This window comes from Bidens hawaiensis, unplaced genomic scaffold, assembly GCF_021521415.1.
Source record: "Bidens hawaiensis isolate Kalapana, Puna unplaced genomic scaffold, B.hawaiensis_p1.1 tig00040638_1, whole genome shotgun sequence".
NCBI classification, from domain to species: domain Eukaryota; kingdom Viridiplantae; phylum Streptophyta; class Magnoliopsida; order Asterales; family Asteraceae; genus Bidens; species Bidens hawaiensis.
In genome coordinates this window covers 120,547-126,102 of record NW_027497184.1, presented here as the reverse complement: position 1 = coordinate 126,102, position 5,556 = coordinate 120,547, and the positions used below count along the sequence as shown (strand labels likewise).

The 5,556-nt window shown below is 38.4% G+C and overlaps 1 pseudogene across 1 annotated transcript; it reads right to left on the bottom strand.

The window, feature by feature from the left end:
• Positions 1-510: 510 nt before the first annotated feature.
• LOC143592250 (carbamoyl phosphate synthase arginine-specific large chain, chloroplastic-like) lies at positions 511-5,318 on the bottom strand (annotated as a pseudogene). Its single transcript, XR_013145881.1, has 4 exons — positions 3,918-5,318; positions 2,815-3,505; positions 761-2,264; positions 511-680 (listed from the first exon to the last, which is right to left on the bottom strand). The product of XR_013145881.1 is annotated as a carbamoyl phosphate synthase arginine-specific large chain, chloroplastic-like (transcript).
• Between the last annotated feature and the right edge of the window lie 238 nt (positions 5,319-5,556).

Genomic DNA, 5,556 nt, shown 5'->3' with positions numbered 1-5,556 from the left:
TTCGACACCCTACTTACCCTAGATTGCTTAGGTGATTAAGATCTTGATTTAATTGTTTTTGACTAGATAACGATCGCCTATTAACGATTTATAACTTTGGTTACACGCCTTTTAAATCGGTATGTGCCCGCGGCGAAGCACGAGTGGGTTACCACTAGTTCATATTACATATTTCATTTGGAGGTACAAGATTTTTCATGTTATACCATATGACAAAGTCTTACACACTCCCCTTTAGTTTAAATAAATGTTTTGTATATTGCAATAACTTCACATTAGTTTATCTTTGCCAAGATCCAAGTATGATTTCATCATCATCGTACTCTTTATATCCCACCAAGTATGATTTTATGATGCTTTCTTTTATTATGATTTCTGCATTTTTACTATGATTATTATTTCTTATAGAAAGAAAAATGCCACCATATTTTCAGCCCAACAACCTACCAAACATTATCAATCACTAATCATATATATTTTAATCAGTAACATAATTTCCAAAACCAAAATTAAAATATTCAAACAGGCTATTTTAAAAAAATTTTCTTACAAATACCACCTTAATATGTGTCATCTGTCACAAAGGTGAAAAACAAAACACTTGTGTTCATCATAACATATAACAAAAATCACTGCAACAAAAACCTACAACTCCCTTGCAACCGCCGCAACCGTCTTACCTGAAAAACAAAACAAAAAAGTCAGTGATTTTGCACATAACTATAATAAAGAAATCATAATAATCAAAATATTGTTTTACCAATTTCCTGCTCCACAAAGTAATCTTGAATAGCAACCATTTTAAACTTGGATCTTTTCAAGCTCCTTATAGCTTCACAAGTAGCCAAAGCACCCGAAACCGTTGTGATAACAGGAACCTTGTAAGCGAGCGCCATTCGCCTCAACTGACGCCCATCAATCTGGTCCAGATCGTCGTTAGAACTCGTAATCACCATTAAATTAATTAACCCATTTGCAACCATATCACCCGCATGCGGTCGACCTTCCTGCAACTTCAAAACCCGCTCAACTGAAACCCCGTCCATTTCCAAAACACGAGCAGTCCCAGAAGTTGCAACTATCGTAAACCCAAGCTCCAAAAACGCACTTGCAACCTTCCCCAAATGTGGTTTTGTCATATCGTTTAGACTAAGGAAAACAGACCCCGAAACAGGTAGTTTTTGGCCAGCTGCGATTTGAGACTTTGCGAACGCGATTGGGAAGTCAGTGTCCACACCCATTACTTCACCCGTGCTACGCATCTCGGGCCCAAGAAACACGTCACACCCTTGAAACTTCTCGAAGGGTAAAACCGCTTCTTTAACTGAAACGTGTTTTGGGATGATTTCGTGTGTGAAACCAAGCTCCTTAAGCGACATTCCCGACATTACAAGTGATGCGTATTTGGCTAATGGGCGTCCGATCGCTTTTGAAACGAATGGGACCGTACGCGAGGCCCGCGGGTTTGCTTCAAGCAAGAAAAATTCTCCCGGTCCCGTAATCGCATACTGACAGTTCATAAGCCCTCATACGTTTAATCGTTTAGCCAATTTCGTGGTCCATGATCGGATCGTTTCAAGGCTAGACTTTGAAACCGTTTTTGTTGGAATCATACACGCGGAATCACCGAAATGAACACCTGCTTGCTCGATATGCTCCATGATTCCACCAATCACCACATTCCCGTGCAAATCTGCGAGTGAATCGATGTCGATTTCAATAGCATCTGATAAATACCGGTCAACTAAAACGGGTCGCTGCGGGTCAACCTCAACTGCCGTTTCAAGATAAGTTATTAACTTCTCGTCACTGTACACAATCTCCATGGCTCGACCACCCAAAACATAAGAAGGTCTGACAACAACCGGATACCCGATTTCAGACGCAATAGCCAACGCATCGGCTTCACTTTTAGCAATCCCGCCTTTCTGCTGTTCAATTTGTAACTCTTTTAAAATAGCATTGAACCGTTCCCGATCCTCGGCCGCATCAATGGAGTCAGGTGTTGTGCCCCAAATTTGGACTCGACCGCCACTAGCCGATGGTAGTTTGTGCTCGTCTAGGTAGTGTTGGATGGGCAGGGCGAGTTTTAGCGGGGTCTGACCACCAAACTGCACGATGATGCCATCAGGTCTTTCGATGTCGATAACGTTAAGAACGTCCTCAACGGTCAAGGGCTCAAAGTAGAGACGGTCACTTGTATCATAGTCGGTGGATACGGTTTCGGGATTTGAATTCATCATTATAGTTTCAAATCCTGCTTCCTGCAAAAGTTTAATTAAATTAAAAAAAAATTAGTAAACACTAAACAACAGAAAAAAACTAGTTAAAAACTTAAAATTCAGTAAAAAATTAGTAAAATTTAGTAAAGATTAGTAAATATTATTAAAAGTTCATGAAAAATTAGTAAAGATTAGCAAAAGCCAGTAAAGTTAGTAAATTATTATTATAAAACTGTCAAAACTTGTTAAAGACTTAAAGTTAGTAATAAAATTAGTAAAGATTAGTAAAAAATTAAAAAATATTAGTAAGAAACTAACAACTAAATAACATAGAAAAGATTAGTAGAGCTTAGTAAAAAATAATAAAGCTAGTAAAAAAGAGTAAAGAACTAAAGATTAATATAAATTATAAAATATTAGTACAAAATGGTAAGGATTGGTAAAAGCTAGTAAGAAAATAGTAACAATTTAAAAAGATTAGTAAATATAGTACAAGTTGGTAAAAAAAATTAGTACAAAATAGTAAAAGTAAAAAAGCAGTTAGTGGCATAGTACAGTGGCATAGTACAGAGTAAAGAAAATAAGAGTAAACCTGAAGAGCAAATGAAGCATGACAGCAACAATAGTCAAACTCAATCCCTTGACCAATCCGATTGGGCCCGCCTCCCAAAATCAAAACTTTTTTCGTTTTAGTTGGAGCCGATTCACATTCGTAATCATAAGATGAATACATATAAGGAGTGTTTGCTTCAAACTCAGCAGCACAAGTATCAACACGTTTGTAAGCTGGAACAACTCCTAAAGTCAACCGTTTGACCCGAACTTCTTTCTCAGTTGACTTTGTAGCAAACGCAATCTGTTTATCACTAAACCCGCGCTTCTTAATCTCGTATAACTCATCTTTACTCAACTGATAAACTTTTCGCCATTATATACTGTTCAACATCTACCAATTCTTTACGTTGCGTTAAAAACCATTTGTCAATGAAACTTATTTCATGGATTGCATCCACTTTCATGCCTCGTTTCATTGCAGCATATAGGGCGTGAATACGGTCCGGATTCGGGACCCGCAAACTGTATTTGATTTTTTCCCAGTCCAAATCGAGCTCTTTGATTGGTGCACAGCCCCAACCCGAGTAACCACATTCAAGTGATCTAACTGCCTTTTGAAAAGATTCTTGAAATGTGCGTCCAACAGCCATGGTTTCACCAACCGACTTCATTTGTGTTGTCAATATTGGTTGAGATCCTGGGAATTTCTCGAACGCAAATCTTGGTATCTGAAAAAAAATTGTAGATTTATGAATTTAATAGCAAAATAAATAATTAACCAAAAAAAACCATTTTTGTCAAAAAAAATGTAAAAATCTTGTAAAATGAGGGTACAAATCTCTCAAATTAAGATAATGAATAAGCCAATAACTTTAAATTATCTTACTCACTTTATCCAAAATAATTCCTGTCCCATAAAATATATCAGCCACTTAGAAACTGAATTTGTTTATACAAATATTAAAATCTCATAATAAATTTAATAACTCAAATCCAGACATCCCCTAACATGAGATTAAATTTTCAAATCAATTAACTGATCATAAAGGTCAATAATCAAATTATCACATAGACAAACACCAACATTTAATAAGAACAAAGAACATAATATAAATAATAAAGGTCAATGATGGTTCTAACCTTTGTGACAACATAATCAATCGACGGTTCAAAACTAGCCGGTGTCTTCATGGTAATATCATTCGGAAACTGATCCAAGGAATACCCAACCGACAACTTAGCAGCCATTTTAGTAATCGGAAAGCCCGTAGCTTTCGAAGCCAAAGCAGACGACCTCGAAACCCGAGGATTCATCTCAATAACCATAACCTCACCATCTGCAGGATTCACCGCAAATTGCACATTCGACCCACCACATTCAACCCCAATTTCCCTAATAATCTCAATCGAATAATCACGAAGCCGTTGATACTCCTTATCAGTCAAAGTTTGCGCAGGCGCAACAGTAATCGAATCACCCGTGTGCACACCCATTGGATCGATATTCTCAATTGAACAAATAATAACCACATTATCAGCCAAATCCCTCATAACCTCAAGCTCATATTCCTTCCACCCTAATAAAGACTTCTCAACCAACACCTGTGATGTCACACTCGCTGCAAGTCCCGACTTGCAAATCGCCTCGAATTCCTCTTTATTATACGCAATCCCCCCACCCGAACCACCTAATGTAAAAGCAGGCCTAATAATCAACGGGAACTCACCGATTTCATCGGCAATTCGAAAGCATTCTTCGAGGGAAGTACCAATACCAGACGGGGGCGTTTTGAGCCCAATATTCTTCATTGCTTGTTTAAACAACTCTCTATCTTCAGCTTTCTTAATCGCTTCAAGTTTCGCCCCGATTAACTCCACATTGTACTTATCAAGCACCCCATTTTCGGCCAAGGCCACCGCAAGATTCAGCGCGGTTTGCCCGCCCATAGTGGGCAAAATGGCGTCTGGTCTCTCTTGCGCAATCACCTGCTCGACTAACTCCGGTGTCATGGGCTCGATATACGTCCGGTCAGCCATCTCGGGGTCAGTCATAATAGTTGCAGGGTTGGAATTAATCAGCACAACCTCATAACCATTTTCCCGCAAAGCTTTACACGCCTGAGTACCCGAGTAATCGAACTCGCACGCTTGACCGATAACAATGGGGCCAGCGCCCAAAATCATAATCTTTTTTACGTCAGTTCGCTTACCCACATTGGGTTTTTGATCTTGAGTCGATTTGGTGGGTGTTTGAGTGGTTTTTGAAGTGCAGGCAATTCGTCGAACAGTTGGTGTGCATGTTGCAGAAGTGGAAAATTGATTGGTTATTTTGGAGAATAACGAAAAGGGGTATGATTTGGGTTTGTGGGAAATGAAAGCTGAGGTGTTGGTGGGTGTGATAAGGATGTTGTCACATGGGTTGAAGCAATGAGCCGCCATAGCCGTGCAGCTTGAAGAAGATGATGATTATAAAAGATAGCGGCGGGATGTTCTGTGGTTACTTCACCCACTCGCGTGCTGAAAAATATATAACACTTACTAGATATACATGTGTTGTTTTTGTTTGTTAATTTAATTGTTTATTACACATAAAATGCTTTAGGAACGAGAATATATGATGTATATCTCATAATAAAAATACAAAAGACATAGCAACTAAAATAATTTAAATCATCATCGATGGTCCAGTTGGCTAGAATATCTTTGTTGCTGACTAAGAGATCTTGGCATCTCTCTAATATAAATCCTTGGTATTATTTTGAAAGTTGAACAATGCAAA